Source organism: Camelus ferus, chromosome 11, assembly GCF_009834535.1.
Source record: "Camelus ferus isolate YT-003-E chromosome 11, BCGSAC_Cfer_1.0, whole genome shotgun sequence".
NCBI classification, from domain to species: Eukaryota; Metazoa; Chordata; class Mammalia; order Artiodactyla; family Camelidae; genus Camelus; species Camelus ferus.
Window position 1 is genome coordinate 18,772,009 of NC_045706.1, and position 24,180 is coordinate 18,796,188.

Below are 24,180 nucleotides of genomic sequence, written 5' to 3' on the forward strand. Positions count from 1 at the left end.
CAAATTCTTCTGGACACAAAGAGTCAGGTTTTCTCTTGGGGTTCTAGGTGACTGTTCTGTTGCCACAGTTGTTGCTGCGGCCAGGACTGCCTTTGGTCTAGGGATAGGAGAAAAAAAGAGAAAAACAAAACAAAACAAAACAAAACAAAATAAAAACATTAATTCCCCCCATACTCTGAGGCTCACAGGGGCTCCTTGTCTTGGTCCTCCGGCCAGAAAGACAGGGTTTCTCTCAAAGATTTTGCTTTGCCTGCTCCCTACACACTTAAGCATTGAGGTAGGCCTTGGATTAACCTGGGCAAAGACTAACTGCTTGAGAAATTTACCCCCATACCAGGTGTCCTTCAAGTTTTGTCTCCCCTCCTCAATCTGCCCAGTATTAACTTCTCTGAGCTTTCAAACAGTTGTTTTTTGTATTGTCCCAGAACTTTAATTTGCAATTAATATGAGGCAGGAGGCACTGGAAATTTCTGTGCTTTTGTGACCTACATTTTAAAGCAGTCTATCCATCAAACACTGTCTTTGAAAAAAATAGTTTCCTTTACATATGGACAACATGCATATCTTTGCCCTTGGTCAACATAAAATGATCTTGTCTTTTATTCAAAGTCTGTCCACCTTATTGGTATTTTAGGATCAGTATGTGTACATGATTTTATTAGTGTGTAGAGCATAATTCTAATTCTAATACAGGCTTATAAAAAGCTTACCAAGTACAATAAAGGAGGAAGAAATTTCCAGAGCAACCTTTGTTTTAAATATCTTTATTGTGGTATGATTCCTGGACAGTAAACTACACATATTTCAGGTGCACAATTTGATGAATTTTGATAGATATATATACACCAGTGAAACCACCACCTCAATCAAGATAGCTAACATTTCCATCACTCCCCAAGAGGTGGAAATTTCAAATTCCCAGTTTATCCCTTCCCACCCTCTTTACCCCCTGGTAACCATAAGTTTGTTCTCTATGTCTGTGAGTCTGTTTCTGTTTTGTACATAAGTTCATTTGTGTTCCTTTTTTTAGATTCCACATATAAGCAATATCATGTGGCATTTTTCTTTCTCTTTCTGACTTACTTCACTTAGAATGACAATCTCCAAGTCTACCCATGTTGCTGCAAATAGCATTATTTCATTCTTTTTTATGGCTGAGTAGTATTCCATTGTATATATATACACCACAACTTCTTTATCCAGTCATCTGTCAGTGGACATTTGGGTTGTTTCCACATCTTGCTTATTGTACATAGTGCTGCTGTGAACATTGGGGTGCATGTATCTTTTCAAAGTTCCCTCTGGATATATGCCCAGGAGTGGGATCCTGGATCATATGGTAAGTCTATTTTTAGTTTTTTGAAGAATCTTCATACTGTCCTCCATAATGGCTGTACCAATTTACATTCCTACCAACAGTGTAGAGCAACCTTGATTCTTCTTATTCTCTGAAATTATTTCTCATGACAAACTTCTTCATGATGTAGAGCAAAGGCATTCCTTATTTACCAAGCACAGCACAGACTGTATGTGCAAGGAAAATAGTCCACTGCATAAATGCCAGGAATACCACCTGATATGAGTATATTTTCAACTAATCCTCCAGAGGCAATGGTTGGAGCTTCCCCCCCTCACCTTTGAACCTAAGCTTCTCCAATGACTCAGACCTACTCAACAGAAATATTGGGGAGACTCTCTCTCGGTCTTAGGAAGCCAGAAAAGGAATAACAGAAATTCTGAAATAATGTTCCCATACAACAGATATCAGTTAAACAAACAAACAAAAAAGGATAAATCCAGAGAGAGATGAGGCCACTATTAATATCATCCAAGTGTCTGTGGGTCCTTTTGGAAATAAAAGGAGAAAAAAGATAAAATTATCACTGGGGAAATCAAGGCTCCTGGGACAGCAGAAACACTCAGTTATTCATTCAGCACACATTCAGGCAAGATTTAGTGTGTATCTTCCATGTATCAGGCACTGGGCCAAGATCTGAAGATTTAAATATGTAAAAACGCAATCCCTTTTCTCAAGAGTTTATGGTTCTTGTTATATTCTGGAGAGGAGTGGTACAGATTCTAGATGGATGTAGCCACTGACGGAAAAGAGGGAGGAAAACTGTTCTAAATGTTAGATGAACTTTTGTGTGTGGGAAAACTCCGAACCTGAGATGCCCCAGATTTCCTCTCATTTCTGTGATTGATGGCTTAAGAAGAAAAATTGGAAAAAAATCTGAATACTGGATACTTCAGCATCAAATCTTTGCCCTTCTGTAGTTAGAATATCATATATAATATAACACATATGTATGAATTACATATATCATTTATTATATATGTATTATATAGAGTATGTGAGTTATATATAAATAAGTAAATTATATATATTATATATGTAATAATACTTCTGCCTTGTTCTTTGTTACTTAATTCATATTCCTTATCTACTCTGATTTTTTAAAAAAGAAAACAGTAGAAGTAGGAATTTCTGTTATTTTAAGTATAAAGTAGACCTATTTATTTTAAACTGGATTTAGTTTGACATGTAGCAGAGAAGCCCATGTTTTAGAAAGGGATGTTCTTGAGATTGAATACAAGTTCTGCTATTTTCTTATGTTTCTTGCTATTTGTGCAAGTTACATAACTTCTCTGGATCTTTAGTTTTCTTATGTGTATAATGGGGGTAATAACATATACTATGATATTAGGAAGATTAAATAAGGTATTGCATGGAAAGTAACCGTGTAATATCTGGGACAGAGTAGCTTCACAAAAATATTGATGAAAGTAACCAAATGTTACTAAGCAATTATGTTCCAAGTAAAATTTCTTTGTATTTTGTATCTCTTCTCCTTTTCAGAATAACCCTGTGAGCTCAGAACTATAATTATCTTAATTTTATAGCTGAGGATACTGAAACTTTATGGGGTTAAGTAACTTGCCCAAAGACCACACAACAAAAAGAAAGCAACAGAACTCGGGTTTGAATGTCTCTTGGACTGCAGAGGGGGACACGTGGCCACTATCCTACCTCAAACAGGACTCTGTGTTTCCCTTCCCCCGTCATCTTCCCCCATGGATTTTAGAAGAACCTCACCAGCCTGAATCTGCTCCAAAGAAGACTGTGCTCTTGAAGGATTCCAATATATTATCTATCCACAGACCAACCGTGATTTCCCACATTCTCTGTCTTACTCTCGCTCAGCAATTCCTCTCCTCTTTAGATTTTATTTCTGATGCGGAGAGGTTTTTTTTCTCTCCCTTTTCCCTCCTTCATTCTTTTCATACCATCAGTATTTAGCCCCTTTACTCAGGAGTTGGACCTCTGTCCTAGTTCCTCATTTTTTTCCCTCTCAATCCTCAGGTTCTCCCCTCTGCCATCTCTTGATAACTTTCAGTTTCAGCTATGCCTGCAGGGCAGGTGTGTTCTAACCAGAGGCTTGGGGCTCCCTCTCTTTCTACTGAATTCAGCACAGGTGCTCTGAAGTCATGAAACAAAGGCTTCTGAGAACTCAGTTTGGGGCTCCTTTGGTTATAGGTGGGGCTCACAGATGTTTGCTTGCATGAAACCCAAACAAAAGAAATTAAAGAAAGAGACCAAAGCATTTTTAGGATAAGGAACAAAAGAATACACAAATCAAAGAAATCGCAAAATGTAGAAACACTGTCCTGCTTGTCTGCAAAGGAAAGTATTTTAATACCAGTTGCTTAAAGGTAACACACACACACACACACACACACACATACTCCATTTTGCTGAAACACAAATGTTGAAAATACTGCCCATGTCAACTAACCCAACTCTACTGAGCTGTCAAAAAAAGGCCTGGATGAATAAGACAGTAGTGAGGCTATCTTGGGTTCCAATGTAAATGTATGCTTTTTTCAATATTCCATAAATGATTTAAAGTTCCAGACAGCAGACAAGTATTAAACTTTTCTTTGGAAAGCCAGTTTGGGGCAAAACCCAAAAAGGGATGAAAAGAAGAAGGCCTGAGAGAGAACAAAACACTTTAGCCTCCAGCTGCTGAGTGGCCCTAAATACACCACTTATTAAGCTATTTAAGTTTAAGGCACAGTTTGTCATCTTTTATTCATTACCTCACTTTTCTACACCATCACCTAGAAAACAGGAATTATTATCTACATTTTACAGGTGAGGAAACTGAGGCTCAAACTGTTAAGTACCAGGGCTATAGTCACACACCTGATTATTTCTGTAGTTGGGAATGACACCGGTTTTGCAAAATCCCCAAATCTGTGCTTTTGATCACTCTGCTCTCCTCTTAAGAAGCTATGCTTTGTTGTCACTGCTTCTTTGTGGAATTAGTGTCTAGCTCTGGTGGGGAAAAGCAAGCGCTCCCCCTCTAGGGATGGGCAGCCACTGAAAAACAGTGGTCCAGTCTGCTGTTTTCAGCCATTTTCCTGTTTGTGGCCACATGGCTTTTATCCACGTCCAGTTAAATACATATTGTGTCTTCCTGCAGCCGAAATGGGAATCGATTTAAACATGCATTTGAACTTCATTTTCATTTTGTATGTATGTGCCAATCTGTCCCTCTCTCCTTTCAAAGCAAAAAAAAGGGCAAAAATTATAGTAATAAGCTTCAGATATTATGAAAATGTCCACATTGGCAGGAGAATTTAATGACAGTGAGCAGGCATGAAAGCATTGTTTTCTTTGGTCAAATCTCTTCCTGGGACTCTATTCCAACCCTGACTGGTGTATTGCAATTTGATTCTGAAGCTAATCACCTGAAATTAGTGCAGACCCCATAAGTTAAGGACTCAATCCTCCACAAGACTGTACTCATTTCAGAAGACAGTTGTACTTCAGGGATCCACAGGCCACCCACACTTCTGACCAACTGGCTATAAATTCAGGGGTTCCTACAACCCTTCAGGCTCAATAATTTGCTAGAATGACGCAAAGAACTCAGACAAATGCTTTGTTTATGATCACAGTTTTGTTATAAAGGATACAAATCGGGACCAGCCAAATAAAGAGACACATGGAGCAAGGTTTAGGAGGGTCCCAAATGCAGAGCTACGATGCACTCTCTCCATGGAGTCAGGGCCCGTCTCCCTCCATGCAGACTGACACTAATGTGTTCACAAGCCAAGAAGATCCTCCGATTTCATGTCCAGAGTTTTACTGGAGTTTTATTACATAGGCATGATTGATTGAACATTGTCTAAATGACTGAACTCAATCTCTAGTCCCTGACTCCTCTTCCTGGAAGTTGGGCTGACTGAAGGCTCCAACCTGGTAATCACATGGTTGGTCCTTCTAGTGACCAGCTCCAATTTGAGTCATCTAATGTCATTAATGTAAACTCAGATGTGATCAAAGGGGTATAATAATAAAGACACTCCTATCACTTTGGAAAGTCCAAGGATTTTAGAAACTCCATGCAACCTGGGATAAAAACCAGACAAATTCTTCATTATACAACATTATATGGGTTGGGGTTTTGCTTGTTTTCTTTAGGGTCTTTGAAACTGAATGGGTACTTGCAAAGAAGACCTCTTTTGGTTAAACGTAGGGTAATCACAAACTTTATTATTCTTATACCTGAGTAAGAATGTGAATAAGAAATGAGAATTCCTTTCTGGAAGAAAGGAGTATTTCAAATTGATGGGGATGCCAGACAACAGGTGTAAACAGGACATGTTCTGAGTGAACTTGGATTTTGATCACTCAAGTCAGTTTCTGTTTCACTCCCAAGAAAGTGTGAAGGGTTTGGGACCAATTTGTAAATTCTTGGAGTTTTACTTGGCAAGACAAGAGCTTATTTTGCCTCTGCTAGTTACTTGAAACTGAGGGAGACTGCTCAAAGGGATGATAGTATGTACAAAATTGAATCAAACTTAACACTGGCAGACTGTGTCCCTAACTGAAGAGGAATATAATTTCAGAGCAGATAATTCAAGTTATTCTTACTCTACACAGAAGGCAACATACGTAACATTCTTTTCTTCACTTCCTGCTTTTTCTGAAATTTCAGGGTCTCACAAGTTTTTCCAAATCCAAGGCAGTAACTCCACCTATGGAGGTAATCATTATGTCTTTTCCCTAAAAGCCAGTCATGTTTATATACTTCAAAATTTGTTGGACATCAAATACAAATATTTCATGACTTCATCTCCATTCTTTTCTACACATTGGTGCCTGAAACACCCAAATTTCTGGGTATTACTTTGTCATACCAGAAATTATATAAGATAATCCAACACCACTCTAGTCCCATAATTCTGTGAGTCTGAAAAATCATGTTTTCAAAAAGAAGGGTCTACGAAGGCAACGGTTATTGTAACCATAGTTTCCATAATCCCAGGGTCCAGAGGGGTGCCTAACACACACTAGGCAATCATACACATTATTTTCAAGTAAGTGAATTAATGATTGAGAGAAACACTAGCAAATCCAGAGGCTTGAACTGCCTACTGACACCTATTGTCTGCAGAAGTGTTAGAGAGCAAATCCATACCCAGATTCCTTTTGTGCCAGTTCTAGGATTGCCTAGTTTTCTTCTCTAAAGGGCAGGAAATATTTAGGTGTGAAACTCCTAAAGGAGAGAACACTAAGTTGGCTCAATCAAGGTCTTTTGGAAGCTGGATGGGTACACTGTTTCATTTCATGGCAACTGCTGAAGAGTGTGCCACAGTAATTTCCAAAGACTGCATTTGATTCTCATACATGAGGTGCGGAGTCCAGTGTACTGGTCCCATCTGTGACAATGGCTGAAAGCCCACATGTAAGATCAGTAGTCTGGCTCAGGTAGGAGGGGGTGGCTGGGCAGGGTGCAGTTGGCATAAACATTGCAGTGGAAAGCCACCAAGTCATTTCACAGCAGCCTGACCTGGCGTTCGTTGTCATGAATAACGGAATAATAATAAAATCAACAAGAGTAAATATTAGAAAAGGAAACCTCATTGAAGACATCAGATCAGGACACCTGCATGAGTTGGTCTATTGATAGTTTGAATTAGAAGCAGGAAATGTAAAGATAAATAAAATGGCTTGTAATTTCATGGACATAGAGGTTTGAGAGCTTAAAGCAAACTTAGAGTGCAAAATTCAAACTCTATATTTAAAGAAATGGAGGCCAAAGGAGGGTAGTAACTTTTCTATATCTCATTCAGGGTTACACAGCTAAGTGATTAAGATCTCATTCAAATCTTTAAGAACATTTATCTCTTTATCTCCTCTAGAAGGCAAGCTCCATGAAGGCATGTTTTTTGTTTCACTCATTCACTAAATATTCCCTGCTACCTAGAACAATACCTCATACACGTTAGGCAGACACTCATTTCTTTGAATGAGTCTAAAAGTATACATAGTTGTTGAGATCTTGAGTTTGGATTCACACAGTGTGAACTGAAATACTAACTACTGCCTGTTAGGTATGTTACTCTGGGCAAGTTATTGACCTTTTACAAATCTTAAATAAGATATCAAACAAAATAATGAAAGTAAATCAGCTTGGTCAGCCTGGTACTACCTAGTAAGCACTCAGTGAGTGCTGAACATAGTAATAGTAATAGCCATATTTTACTTAACTGTTGATTACATTATTATTTCTAATGCATTTTATTTCATCCATTTTTTCCCCCAAGTACAGGGTTTTAACATCTTGCTTTCATAAAAGAAATCTTAGGCTATTCTCATACCCAGTCCTTAAAATACTAATTTTCTTCATGAAAACATATTGAGAAGTGTGTTGCATTAGCATTCATATTATGACCTCATTTCACATGCTGAGCAGTCTGTCAATTGCTACTTTATTTTTAAATCATAATTACTCTCCAATTATTCATATATTTATACAACCAGTGCCATTAAGTCAGAGAACATCCTCAGTTGAGGGTATCAAGATAAAAATTATCTGACGGTGGAAGCAAAACTGAGTACTATTTCCAGTTGTATAATGGGTGTGCAGCAATTGAAAATAGTGTCCCCCAGTGTTTATGTTTATTAACTGCAAGAAAAATAAGAAAGCTCCAGGGTTCTATTTACCTAGAAATCACAACAGCACCAATAAACAAGGGAAAACAATTCCGGGCCAGAACTGCCAGAAACTACATATGGAATGAGTGATGAAAAGATCTGCTGGGGTAATTAACAAAAACAGTTAGATTCTTGTAATGCAAGGTGTTGCTCTCAGTTCAGCAGCATTGTTATCACCTGGGAGCTTGTCTAAAATGCAGACTGGCCCTATCCCAGACCCTGAACAGTCCATAGAATTAGAACTCGCATTTTAACAGGGTTCTCCAGGTGAAAGTTTGAGAAGTGCTGGTTGTTTAAACAGTACAGAGAGTAAGAACTGCTTCCTTGTTTTAAAGCATTTTGTTTCATGTGAACCAATTCTTATAAGCAACTGAAACAACACTGAATCAAGGACATGGACAAAAGGAAAAAAACCATCACAATCCCATAATCTAGCAAAAACCATATTATCTATGGACGTAAGCGTGCCATTTCAGACACAGCAGATCATGCTATACATGCTACTTCGTAACATGCCTTTTCCCCCCTCACATAATAATACACCATGCTCATCCATCTAGAACAATAGAGATCTATGTCACATTTTGAAGGGCTGGATAGGGTTTATGTTTTTTATGTACTCTTGTTTATCAAACGTCCTACTGATTGAATTTAGGTTATTTTCAATTTGATGCTATTATAATCTCTAAGTGGAACATCTTTGTGACGTGTCTCCTTGGGCTTGTGTATTTATATTCTGAGCCCAAGAGCATACATAATTTGTCAGAAGCTGCACAATGTTTTAGCAGAAAAAGCACTGTATTAGGAATCAAAAGACCTAGACTCTAATCCCAGGTTTGGTTTCTACTGACTTACCCATTTATCTTCATGGCGCACCATAGTTTCAAACTTTCAGTGAACATATGAATTGTCTATCATATTTGATAACATGATGATTTTGTAGGCAGTTTGTGTTTGTTTTTCAGTCATTGATAAATTCTGCTAACTACGTTAATTTCATCTAATATCAAATATTATCTGCATTTCTTAACTTCATATCAGTAACTTGATAGTGAGAAAAGATGGCCTACGGAAATCCTAGGTGCAGAAGAAAATTAACCTGGCATTAGATAGTTATCATGAGTATTTGAGAAATTATGGTGCAATGCTTTTAAATTGGGCTTTGATCCCAAGATACTCACAGCTAGTATTGATTGGTGTCAGAAAACCAAAGTTTTAGACCTAATTCTGTTAACCACAGGAGTTTGGGCAGGTATAAAAAACTCTTTCAGCCTCACTTTCTTCATTTAAAAAACAATGATCTTCAGAGGTCTGTAGGGCCTTGTGTGTATTATTTGAAGAGTTTAAAGCAGCACCTGGCATGTACAAAGTGCACAACTTTTCAGCATTTATTTATATTTTCCAGAATTGTAAACTTCTTCCTACTCTGGAAGCTTTCAGGACATGGGAAGACAGACAAAAATCCCCAGATGCTACCAGTAAAAAACATGATGAGAATGTGAAAGCAACTGAGGCTTAAGAGGACCTGGACTCATTTATTTTAAATTCATCTCATAGATGTAAACATAAGATTTAGATTAGGATAGGGCTATCTGATCCTATAACATAAGATTATGTAAACATAATATAGGTTATTCTTATTCAAATGAGGAAAATAGGGTACAGAAAGGAGTGACTTGCCCAAATGATGTAGCAAGCCACTATCAGAGCTGCAGTTGCCTTTCTGTTCTTGGCCCAAGCTTCAGCCACCAGCATCACTACTGACTCAGGGGAAAAACTGGAGTCAGTGATGTCTGAGTGCTCTAGTTCAGTGATGAATTATTATTACTCTGTGGAGCATGAATGAGGAACATAGAAAATGTCCAAATGGACAAATTATATCATCATCCTCACTATTAATCAGAGGAAAAAAATATGAAATGTTGTGTTTGACCTATCAAATTTCCATTTTTTAAAAATGCTAATACTCAGGCTTGGCACTAGACCATGGAAATAGCCATTTGGCAATAAGTACTGACAGCTAAAAATGTTCATCCTATTTTACCCAGTATTTCTTCACATAGGGATTTATCCTAAAAAAATTAGTCATAGGCACACCAATATTTATGAACAAGTATAATTTGAATAGGAAACAACATAAAATCTATTAACAGGACAGACAACACAAACTGCAGAAATAATGCAGCCATACAAAATCAAAATTTAAAGGAATACTTATTGGCATGAAAAATGTTCATCATGTATTAAGTGAAAAAGCAGGGTACAAAACAGTAGAGGCAGAATGCCCTCAATTTTGCAAAATATAGCTAAATAAAAACACATGCAGATATGAGAAAGCTGGAAGGGTTTACAGCAGAATCTATATGATTTCTGTCTTTGGAATGAGGAATAACCACATAATTTTTTTCTGCTTTGTTTTTCCTTTTCTGTATTTTAAAAAATATCTCCACTGGATTATCCTAACATAATTACTCTGCACTAAGTATTCATGTGCCTCTTCTCAGTAAATAATTTCAAGCCCAAGTGTTCCTAACATCATCAGTAGTAAAAGAAATTGCTCTTTTTAGTCATTCCCTTTTTGGACACTGATATTTAAATGGCTTTTCCATCTGGGGAGTCTCTCCACGCAGCACTGGAATCATACAACATGGGAGGCAATGTGGAGTACAAGACATCTAGTTTTTATCTATACTGAGCATAAAGAATGTCTGTGAAAGATCCAACTTGTCAGCAATGTCCAGGAAGTTTCCTAAAGTTGTTGCTCAGGGCAAAAATTTTCCCACAAGCCAAAATCTACCCTCTTGTCTCTTCTTTTTTATTCTGCAGGAATCCTTCCCAAACTCTCCCAACACATTTCTCCAAGAAAGCAAACTGGGATTTGGACTCTATCAGCTCATACGTACTTCTGCTATATATTCACATGGCTTTTACCATTATACTATTATTTTCAGAGGTAGGGCGTCTCTGGCAGTCACTGAGAAAAAAGCAGTTCAGCTGGTTATAAATCAAAATCTAAGACTACTTGGTTGGTACCACTTTTTTGGTGCCCCCAGTCAGGAATTCTGTAACATTTTCCTTCTGTATTGTATGTTTTTCCATAGTATTTTGATAACCCGCACAGATTTTTTTCTACACTTATTAAATTCATTTATTTGGTTTCTACTAACCTTGAAACCTTTTTCTTTTTAAAGTACAGTGATTCCTTTATTTACTGATACTGCCCAACTTGGTTTGCCAGAAAGAGCAGATTCTCAATCACTCATTTCACACTTATGCCACATGTTTGACCAATTTTCTATTCTCTCTCCACTAAATAAATCACCATGATGATTAAACAAAGTGAAAAATGATGCTCCCAGCCACCATCTCCCAAAGGGCTACCCTATATAAATCTCTGTCCTCTCACCCACTAAAACTTGTACACCTGCTTTCTCCATGAAGAGCAGATATACTGGATGGAGTTGTGGTTTGGCACATCATAAAGAATTTTCTGGTTCTTTGCCTTATTGGCCAATTAAGTGACAAACTAAAGATGTCTGGTTTAGTGAGGAACCTGGATCCCATATCAAACAATTATCCTTTAGACTCTTCAGAAAAAGCATTTGGATATATTTAGGGGGAAAAAATCTGTAGCAAGGATTAGATAAAGGAATTCCAAAATCTGAAGAGTTTCTAGGCAGAGTTTTTTGGGCTGGAGCAAATGCTGAAATCACCTGATCTATCATTTTTTCTGCTATATACAAGTAGGTCTTTGGTAACCAAAGAAGAAAGTCCTAAATTGAGGCTAAAGACCAATTTTGACTCATATTAAGAAAAAAATGTCTTAGGCTCACAATTTCCCAAAGATATAATTAAGCAATTCACCTCCAGAAATATTTAGTAAGAAACTGGTAAGAAGTTATCAGAGAAATTTAGGAGACATTTGGTAGGAGCTGGATTCACAGTCTCCAAGTTTCACCCCAAATCATACATCTAGGAGCATTTCAGTGAAAAGTTGTCCCCTGCCTACTTTTTTGAAGCCAATAAATGAAGGGTAAATAAGACAAAAATTCAATGATAAGCAAGCCTATCTCTTAAAGATCATTGATTTGGCACTTGAATGCCTATTTCATGCACCTTAAATGTCTCCTGTATCCAGAGATACAATGTGGTATTGGTAGAATGAAAAACAAACTGGACCTCAGGTAAGAAAGCCTGAGCTCTTCTGCTAATGGAGGACTGTATGACCTTGGGTATTAAGATCATCTTTCTAAAAACTGTATTCCAAGGATTATACACATAACCTTTTGAAAGCTGTAAAATGTTTTATAGATATCAAGTAATTTTATTTACATACATTTTATGGAAGTTATTTCAAACAGAATGCTCATTTGTAGTTAATAAACTTGTTTCCAAAGTCCCAGTTTTCTAAGAAACAAAAAGACCAACCATCTCATATGATTGACAGGAAGTTTCTTAGCCCCTAGAAATGCAGGGTCTTTTTTGTTTTTGCCTGTAGTTGACACATCAAATATTGTTTTTACACTATAAATAATCAACTGAAATAGCTTCCTTTTATTAGCCACTACTCTCCATCGTTGGCTTACATTCTGATGTTCCTGTATATCTGCAAAAGCAATAAGCCAGTTTTATGTACATAATCTAGAATAAGAACAGAATAGAAAAAGTATGCAAAGAACATCCTTTGAACAACTAGCACTGGCATAGAAGGCACGCATGAAGAACAAAAATATTAACCAGTAAGTCTACTATCTTTAAGGGGAGGGGTGTGATTTACATAAAGGAAATTATGTTTTTTTCAATACCAGATACAACAGTCAAGTTACATGGCACTTCACTGCTGAAACAGGCTGAGCATCCTTCTCCATTGTTCACCTGGGTCACAAGCCTGAGGCTTTCAGCTCACTCATCATGGGAATCAGTGGGGCCTAATGGACTGAGGGGGCCATATGGACTGTTGACGCATTTAGTCACTTTGGGCAAGATACTCATGCCCTTGAAACACACGACTTGTTCATGAAAAGTGGAAAATCTTTTCGTATTTGGTTTTTACCATCAGTCTTCCTCATAGGGTCACAGTGGGACTGGTGGAAAATAGTAAGATATTTTCACAGTTGAGCCTTAATTATCCACTTGAGTTTGGGAAAATCAAGCACAAACAAAATCCATAACTTAGAATCTGCCCAGTCATCTCAGAATATTTCTAACTATCTGCATTGTTTTGGATGAATACGAAACAGTAATGTTTGGTGGTCAAATGTTAATTTTTGGAATCAGACTGCCTGATGTCGGTTCCATATCTGCTACTTCGTAGCTATTTAACACCAGGAAATACCTTACCCTCTCTGGCCCCAGTCTTGTCACCCATGAATGAAGATTCTTATTGAAAGTAGGCTTGTTTGGATCCGTTAAATGAGATAATTCATTTCATGAGGTGTGCCAGTAAATGTTTAACAATCAGCTTTTTCAGCTGAGGTGGAGAGGTCAGCATTTGCTGATTTCCATGGTGTAAGTGCTCCACCTGCTCCACCTGGGCCATTTCAAGTTGGGATGATGTCCACACAATCAACTTGCTGGCCCCAGCACACACCACTGATGTAAATCGCTTAACACTGAGCCTGGAATACTAAGGGGCTCAGTTATTATAGTTGGTTATTATTGTAAATTTCATCATTATTTTGTTTTGGATTGTATTGCTACTGAAATTCACTAAAAGAAATTTGTCTTCTCTCCTCCCTTGATACCCTTTCTCCAAAATATAACAAAAGAAGAAAAATTACAAATTTGGGAAATTATAATGACAATAAATAAATAAATAAAGCCAAACAAAAAGTTCTCCTTAATGTTTCTTGTTTAGAATGGAAAGCCAAGAACTAGAAGACTTTTATTTTAGGTCTTATTCTGCCACTGTGGTTCACCTGACTTGGGTAAGTCACTTAACTTCTTTTTGGCTCAGTTTTTCTGCCTGTATAATGGGTGAAATAATTTGTATTTTGCCCACTTTACTGGTAAGTTGGAGTATTGAAATCTGAAACTTACAGGGAAATTCTTTGTAAACTAAACAAGTCTTGTTTTATTATCAGGATCATTGATTTAGTAATCCAATTCATGGGATTTATCCTAAGGAAATATAGTCAGCTGCCCCACCCTCACCCCCGCCTCCTATATCCACTGGTTCCTCATCAGTGGATATGGTGGGGCAATCCTACTACACTACAGTATCTACAGATTTTGGTGTCTGTAGGGATCCTGGAACCAATCCTGTACAGATACCAAGGGATGACTGTAATTATACAGAAGTAAGAAGCCTTTTAAAAAACCAAACAATTGGAAACAACTGAAATGTGTATTCATGAATTTAATCTGTTTTAGGAAATTTATCTTAGGTAAATGCAATTGAATGTTATGTTCATGTAAATAAATATTATACAAATGTATATGCATATTATGCTAACATCATTTTAATATTAGTCAAAGATAAATTTGCCAGAGAAAAATATTGTTGAAGACAATATAAAAATAGTATTTTTCTAAGAGAAAAATTTTATAACAGAGTATATGGCAAAAAGTCACAACTGTATTACATTACAGACATAATATAATACATGGTACATTTGGGAAAAATGGGAAGGGAATGTAAGAAGGACAAAACTGTGGTGTTACAATCATGGATTTCATGCTATAAGAGTCATGAGTAAAAATCAAAATTTTAAAAATCTATTATGAAAATAGTTACAGGGTAATAAGGTATTAATAGAAATCCAGTAAGTAGAAATATGTAGAAAGACATCAGCTCAGAGAATCATCTCTTTCAAAATGACCCTCTATATTTTTTCCCATATCAGGCCTAGTTATGTGACTAATTACTCCAACAAAGATGATATTGCTGAGACGAGAGAGAAAATAGAAAGGGTGGCCACTTTTTAAAACTAGAAATATATTTGAAATTTGAGCTGGTGACAGCCCTTCTGCTCCAGGTAAAGAACATATCAAAACCGTCACATACACCATCTCATGCCCATGGTCAGCCCTACTAGATGGTACACAGAGACCTCTGAGGGATGCAAGGTTTGCCTCCCATTCTGGTTCATGTCCTGGTGCATAGGTGATTTGAGTTTTGACTTGATTTATTGTAAGCCATGACTTTAAGGCCTTAGTCTTCCTTGACCTCCAGTTTGCTGCTGATTTCTTACAACCATGTGCTTCTGTACAACACCTCGGGCCCCCAAATCCCAGGCTCCAAACCTCTCTGGCTGCCCTGTAACCAATGACTCAGGATAAGAACCATATCTTTATTCTTTCATTGGTCTGAATTACTATTACCTTGATGGGGTGGGAATCTTGAAGAGCACGGGAATGAAACTTGGAACATGCAATAATGAAGAGCATTTCACTGACAACACTTGACAGAAACAACAGCTGTTCTCTGTGTCTATCAACAGGCTTTAACTTGAGTTTGCAAACTCAAAATCATACAGGGGCAGGCAGATGGCACAGAATGTGGTGAAGTTGCTGAATTCTGTTGAGATCTAGAGTAACACCTTGTTGGTTGTGCTATGTGTGAACTGAATGTACTGGTTACAGAGAATATGTCTGCAGGCTACCAGTCTGCTCTAACTCACGCGGATTGCCCGACACAGCATAGAGAGTAGCAGGGATGCTCATTTGGTGATGCAGCATGTCCAGCTGAGAGAGAGTGCAGCCCCTCTGCCTGCCCTTCCTTGCTGTGTCTCTCTCCCCTTGCCACAGCTGGCTCCACAGATCCCCCTGCACTACTTCTAAGACCAATCTGGGCTTGAGCTAGAAAGGATGAAAATAGCTCCTTGCTGCTCTGACACAGTAATGCACACCCTCTGGTTCCCCACCTTGTTCCCACACACTCTGTCTAGTCTACCTTCACGAGCTCACTCAATTCCCAGGTTCATGCACCTAAGCACCTGGCCTATACTGACTGCCTTCCAATCATCCCAGTTTCTAGAACCTGATACCTACATGAGTTCTTTCAGAAATGAAAGTCAGGTCCTGGCTTCACAATTGATGCAGCTTCCTTCCTGTGGCCCTGTATCAAATGAAATGCCCCAGGGCAAACATGACTGTCCTCTAAATGTAATATCTAAGCTGTTGGGCTCATAGTTTGATAAAAGAAAAAATTTTCTGTGACTTAGACTCAGATGCTATCAAATGCTCTTTGGATTTTATCAAAAGCTGTGGTAAGTCTACTAGAATGCACTTCTGATGTTTTTACACATCCTTGACGGAGCCAAAGATGATTTCGCATTTCCTTTCTGTCAATAAATCAATCAAAATAGTTACTATAGTTGTTAAATACCTCTTTACTATATGCTCAGAGCTATGTTAGGACTGCAGGGGATTTAGAAGAAAAGTAAACCATGTAAACTATGTATTTGTCCTCAAGAATTTACACTTCAGATATGGACACCTCTCCTCCTCCCCCATGCACAATCACGCTCAGGGAAAGAGTACACAATACAAGTCAGTACATAAATGGTAACAGATAACATCGACTGAGTTTCTCGAGGGCTGGGCAATTGACCTAAGTGATCCAGTATCCTCACAAAAACTCTAAAAGCTGTCAAGTCTCCCTTCTCACTTTACACATCATCAGCTGAGGTTCAGAGACCTCAGCCGGAGGTCAGTCAGCAGAATGGTGGAGCCAAGGGTGTGTGACTCCTCTGAATGAGCAGTTCTCACTCTTCAGTGTGTATTTGAATCAACTGATACACTTAAAAAAAAATACAGATGCCTGGGCCATGCCATCAGCGATTCTGTTCATTTGAGGCCTGGGTATTGGCAGATTTAAAGAATCTTTGGTGATTCTAATGTGTCACCAAGGTGAAGAACCACTGTGCCAAATCACACTGCCATCGTGCAGCCAAATACTCAAAAAAGTATATAGTATTATGAAAAGAGGAGTTTGGTGTAGGATGAGACAATTTGTCCCTAAACCACACAGACTTACAGGTTAAGCATTTTCCTCCAGAGTTGCAGCAACAGGTACCCGACTTGATTGCAATCTGATCTGTAAAAAAGAGATAAATAGGGTGAACTTTGTAATATGTGCATATTGCTTATTACTGCTTGCACTGTCTTGATACTTTTATCTCATTTGAGCTTCACAACAACTTGGGGTGTGACAGGTCAGGTAATTTCTTTACCAAGGAGTAAACTGAGACCCAGAGTGACTAGGTGACTTACTGAACCTCACTTGGTTAGTGAGTGACCCCATCCAGTGCTCATTTCATGGCATCCCCCAGACTTGGCTGCTGCCATGGCATGGAGCTTCATGGCACTGCTGCAAATTGAATGGTGAGAGATCAATAACTGAAGAAACTGCTGAGTGGGGTCAAAGGTATGGCTATACTAAAAGCAATCACTACTCTAGGAAGCACTTTTTTTTTTTTTTTAACATTTTTTATTGATTTATAATCATTTTACAATGTTGTGTCAAATTCCAGTGTAGAGCACAATTTCTGTCATACATGAACATACATATATTCATTGTCACATTTTTTTCTCTGTGAGCTACCATAAGATCTTGTGTACATTTCCCTGTGCTATACAGTATAATCTTGTTTATCTGTTCTACAATGTTGAAATCCCGTCTATCCCTTCCCACCCCCCACCCCCTTGGCAACCACAAGTTTGTATTCGATGTCTATGAGTCTATTTCTGTTTTATATTTATGCTTTGTTTTTTTGTTTTTGTTTTTGTTTTTGCTTTTTAGATTCCACATATGAGCAATCTCATATGGTATTTTGCTTTCTCTTTCTGGCTTACTTCACTTAGAATGACATTCTCCAGGAGCATAGGAAGCACTTTTTAAGCTCCTATGACAGGTATAGCTCAGCCTGTATTATCATAATCATCCCTTTAAATAAATTATTTAGATTAGGCCATTCATGTTCATGAGCTTGTGAAATGCAGATAAACACATTTTTTTTTCCCCAAGCCACTTGCTCAGGGCATTAGTATGCATTTCCCCTGCCTCACACTCCCTCAAATATAATGGCTTGAAACACTTCAGACCATGACCAAGGAAAGGCACAGGAATGCTCATTCAAGCATGGGGCAAAGCATCAAATTAGCAGCTTACAGCAAAACTACCCTATTTGGCAAGTGCTTCCAGAAAACAAGTTGTTATAGAATAATTAATTTGGGGAGGCAGCCACACAAAGCTTCTGTAACAGAGTGAGGAGCTGAAATACCAGATGGTGCTATCAATGAACAGCAGGTGTTTGTTGGGGAGCTGGGATCACGGTTTAAATTCCCAGAGTAAAATGGTTTTCTAAAACAGAGGAGAGCCCACTTCTTTATGGGTTCCCTTTGTGGAATCTCTGTACACGGTGGAACTTTCTGGAGAGTCAGACCCAGCTCATTCTGTGCACAGTGGCAGAGAGGGGCCAGTGCATTCATTTTCTTGGCCTATTGTGGATCATTTCACTTTTCTAGAGAATCTAAGGGAAATGGGGACTTCTGGTCTTAGGACACTCGAGAAACCTGTTGATTGGCTCTTAGAGAATAAAGGAGAGAAGAGAAAGTTCCTAAACGATTAAGATGTATTGTCTATTAAATAAAATAATAATATTGAAGACAACTAAAAAGATATAAATCAAGCAATATGAAGAGGTAAAGGTTACTCCCACATACATTTAATTCATCAAATAATGTGCCTACTGCAAATATTTTCTGAAGCATTATTATCATTAATGTCATTACTTGTGAGAACACAGAATTCCCACCTAAAAGTCACCAGAGCTGGGTTTAAATTCTAGCAGCAATTCAAGGATGCAAACTATGCTATTTTGCTTTCAAGTAACAAATAGTTAATTGAGTGGTAAATGAATGGGTCCAAGAAAGAGCTGGGTGACTGGGTCTCGACAAGAAGATAAGACAATCTCTCTTCTCGTAAGGAATTGGAAGTGACTGGAGTGCAGCTTTGACAACCTGTCAAGATGGGAGCTCTGTAGAAACTCAGGGAGGAGGAAGCACGCAATCTTCATATGCTTACCACACAGCGTGTGTCCAGAGAGCTTCCCACGGCCCTTCACTTCTCAAGAGTGAGCAGAGAAGCACGTGAGTTTATGTGCTTTTGAAGACATCCAGATTTATGACCTCTATTGTCTCTAGTTATCATCCACCTTGAAGAGACCCGCCACCTTCTATGAAATGTGCGAGGTGTCTAACAGACATCCCCTCCTCAACATGCAGACAAAAGAAGAGTAGGAGACAGAATGCTGGGAGCATACCGACACCTTCCTCTGGTTTATAAGACCGTTTTATTTATATCCTCAGAGAAAAATGTGACTGAGGACACACCTTTCCCCACTTCTAACTCATCTTTTCAAAGTGGCAATCACTGACTGCATGTGGAAAGTGTTGGAAGAAATATAATTAAAAACAAAAACTTCTCCCAACCAAGAAATCCTGTCCACAAATGTAGTGGAGAAATAAAACAATTTCTTGTGTATCAACATTAAACCAGAATGGGATGCACATCACAGTTAATCCTCAGTCTTCAGTAAAGATTGACAAGCATGAGAGGCTGACACCTCCCATCCTGGGGCAGGTCAAAGTCATCACATTCACCCAAAAGAAATAAATCAATACTGTGTCCTGGGACTGTATTGAGTGAGGAGGTGACTGACATTTGTTCTTCTCTCCCCCTCGGGATCTAGTCCTCACAAGAAAATTATTTTCTCAACCCCCTATCGAGGTGTCTTCCTTCTCCTCCCTCACACAACCTTTACCTATTTGCTCAGATTTGGATTGTAAGGGCCAGAAGATCCTTGCCTTTCCAGAAGCAGTAGCCCTTAATTAATTGGCAGATGTTGTGTTGGTAAATACTAAATAGTCTACAAATTACAAGTGTTGGCAAGGATTACAGGAAATGGGTCCCATCATGCATGCCTAAACTTGATATAAGTTTGAAAATCAGTTTCTCTTTCATTCACATCTTTGATTCTTTAATGGAAAGATGCAAGAAAATACGTGTATTTAATTCCTGATATTAAGAATACCATAATTTCCTGGTGTCTAGGCTGGGATGAGACATGGGTATTGTGGATATCCAATGGTCTTCAGTAGACACTTGTGATGATGCTAGTGTTAGAACAATTATCACATGTGGATTTCTAATTATCAAAGACTGGGACTGCAGACATTACACCCAGTACTCATAATGGCTATGCATGGTAGCCTCTTAGCTCAGAATGTAAGAAATATTACTTTCATTCATTTAAATCAACATAATTAAGCCCCATGTATCATCCAGCTGGACTAGATGCAAATTCAATTTCAGTCATTAGGTGGCCCCCTCCATCCACAGAACTATTCTAGCATCTTGAGATGTAGGTAATGTCCAGAAAATGAAGGCAGCACCCCTCCGTTCCTTGCACGCTGGCTACTGACATCCTCAGTGTCCATGCCTATAGGGGGCGCTCTCCTATTGATTCATTCTGTGGGATGCCATACTTTGGGGTGAAGGTGGGTCCCTGGTACAGGGGGCGTTATCCTGCTGACCTTCGCCATCTATTCTTCTCTGGAGCCTGCCTAGGAGATGTCTCAGCACCCCTACTTTCACCCGCCCAGGGATGGAGAGTTGTCTCTCCTCCCCCAGAATGGGGACATTGTTTCCTGCCTTCAGAAAAGCTTTGCACTCTTCTCTTCTTCAAGTAACTCTCCACCTTCCGGTAAAACCTTCTATCTTTAACAGACTCGGATTTTCATTTTTTAAAAAAGGGGGCCAGGGAGATGGGCAAAGGCGTCTTGCCTTCCAAGACAAATATATGTGTGTAAACATTTACCAAAGGTGGTTCTGAAATCACTTCATATTTTTGCAGTGCTTTAGATCACAATCACGAACCAAAATCAACATAGATGGTGAAATGATTCAAGTTCTTAGAAATTTTGGACTGGTCCGTGATTATGAAATTATCTAAGAGTTAATCTTTCATGAATTTTCTGAAGTTATGTACTTCTTAATTTTGTGCAGACATCTGAGTTATTCACCTTTACAGATCCATATTTAGATTTTTTAAAAGAAAAAGAAATTTATTAGATAACTCCAATTTTTCAGGATAGATGGATCTAGGGACTCAATTTATATTTATCAAAAATAAAGAATTAATTACCACCCCCCTACCTGATGGTTCTATTCTCTGACAGTCCCTGTCTTTTTTGTTTAAAAGAATAAGATCCTGGCTTATATGATCATTACCTCTTGTAATCTTACAAGGAAAGAAACCCTCCCTCACCCAGCATCCAAATCCAGTCTGTAAGAATGGCCTCTAGTTGGCCTGTGTTGTACCACCTTTCCACTCTTCCGGTGGAAAAGGCAGTGCCCCTTGACTAACAGTCCCCCACAATTCCCCTCAAGAGGAATCTGAGAAGAACAATTTCTAAAAGGAAGGATATAGAGAAAGCAAATAAAGTTAACAGCAGGCTGCGGCAGTGACCGACATTCAGACTTGATTGTCAAAGAATGATTTTGATGGTTTCTGGGAGTAGGTTTGGATAGGGCTTCTTTCTTTTTACAGTTCATATCTAAACTTCCAGTGACTAAGCCCACCTCCCGAAAATGCAATGTAAATCCACAAGCATGCTGCAAACACCCTCATATACTAGAGGGCTTAGGAGTTAGCACAGCATTATAATTGGTAACATAGGTACAGATGATGAAAAACAATAATTAATAATTGTGATAAAAATTATTACTCATCCTATGATTCAATCACATCTTTCGCCCATATTTTTTTTTTCTATATCTTTTAATACTGTTTTCCTCATCATTGCACCATTCCTATCCAGAGACATAGGAATTAGATATGCCATTGCCCTTGGGTTTATTTCACAGCCCTGAACTGTCTTGGGATTCTGATTGTCAAGTAAATCTACTGTAGGAAGCTCTTGAGGGTACAGCATGCCTTAAGGGCTTTAAGTCCACATGATTGTCAGCTGCCATCAGCACTATCTAAGTACAGAGCCTTCTTGATAAAAAAGAAGACAAAACAAAAAACCAACTTATTCATCTGAAGATAAAGTCACTAAGCAGTGACTGAACTATTTTTCACCATTCTGAACCAAACTGAGGTTATCATGAGTTAGTGAGAAGACAGGATGAAAATAAATTTGATGAATAAAAGTGTACATCTCTAGCTGATTAAGCTATTTCTTTGGTAGTTTTGTTAAAAGGGATGTGTCTGGGGGAATTAGTGGTGTTTTTAACCTTCTGCCTATTGACAGAGGCAATAAGGGAGCAGAGATTTATGAATTAAAAAGTAGTGTAACAGTAGTAACCATAAAAATAAAAAACCAATCAATTAACTTTGGAACCAATTTAATCTAGATCTTTTTGATTAAATGGAAAACTAAAATTGGAGATGAAAAAAACCCAAGGAAGCCTCAGTGAATTCCTCTCAAATGGATCTCAACCATCCCCTCTCCAAGGGGATTTATGGGGCATGTTAGTTCAGGATGAAAAATGTAACCTTTGTAGGGAGAAAAATGAGCTGTATTTTCATCAAGTTTCCACAGGAAGTACTTCATGTTGGAAAAACACTTTAAAGCAGCAATGGTCCTACACTAAAATGTAAGCATATTAAGGCAAAATAAGTATTGGCTAATAGCCTTCAGATATTCTGATTTCTTCTTGCCTATCCCCTTTCTATTTGCTTTTCCCAGTCCCATGTTTGGCTAGGGATCTATCCTGGTTCTATTTTTTCATCTGCTCTTCCTCTCTTGGAAGAACTCCAGCATACTTATCCAGGTTGGGAAGGAGGCAAGCTGGACATGAAGAGAAGGCATTAAGCAAGTGATCCTGCAAAGCTTTCTGAGGAGATGGGAATGACTGCCTTGGATTTCACAAAGAACACTTGTAATCTGAGAGGAGGGAGAATCTCCACTGTCCTCTCTCCTATGTAGAGGCCAGAGCCCACCAGACGTTGTTACCTTTATGGAAGGGGACAGAGTTAGGTTCCAAGGACGAGCCATTAGTCAAGGGCCACAAAAGGGTGGAAATGCCAGGTTCCTTTAATGTCAGACACCACTCTATTAAATATCTACACACTCAACTTCATTGGCTGAGAAGGCTGCTCCCCTTCTACTCGTACTTACCTTGGAGTGCTCTTAAGAATTATGAGTCAGGGAACTTTGTTATAATTCTGCCTTGGGAAAGTTTGTGTAAGATAAGTTTTCTTAAATCCTGTTGGAAACTTCGATGAGGAACAATTCCTATACTGTCTTCAAGGTAGACCTGTCATAGACACAGGGGTCAAATTTTCAGTGATGTGACCACAGAAATAGCAATGGAACACACACACACACACACACACATTTGAACTGTATTATTATTATTGTTTGTAATAGGTATTAATCATCCTGGTATTCATTAATTTAGTTATAGATAGCTGCCGTCCAATTATTATGTAGAAATAGCTGTGTTATAAAGTCTGTGAGGACTCAGAAATTTCAAGACAGTTTAGCCCTATTTTAAAAAATTGGCTTTTAATTTAAAAACTTAGTAATTTAAAACATATTCATCCACCATAGATTTTCATCTGAACTTTTTAAATCAGCTGAGGTTCTGGGTTGATATGATAAAACAATTCAAAATTTTAGTTATTGGAGGAGGCTCTATCACCTATACAACCCCTATCATTTTAAAGCTCAGCCGAGCGGTGGCTTGCGCAAGGATCCTTTACAAATCAGTGGCAGAGAATCTAGAACTGAGCTGAAGTTGGCTAACTTCATTTAGGTTCATTTCAAGTCATAAAAAGGAACATATCACCAGCTTTGGGTTCCGCCTGAAGGTGAAAACAAGACCAATGTGACTGGTACCTCTGGGGTATCTGTGTCTCATCCTTGGTGTTCGGCACATTTCTAAGTAGGGCTGCGAAAGTGAGAAAAATCCAACACAGCGCCTTGTTTCCTGGAGCTCGCAGTTCCGTCTTTCTGTCTCCCAAGAAGTTTGCAGCGTTCTGAGGAAACCAAAACACACGCCCGCAAAACCTGTAGAAGGTGGCCAATAGGAAAACGTTCTTTTAAACGGAATGCGGTGCGGCATGAGAGAGGAACACTTTCAGGAACAGGAGCATACACAAATCATTGATTAACATTATCTTCTGCCCAGGGGAGGAAGCACAGTCTGTGCT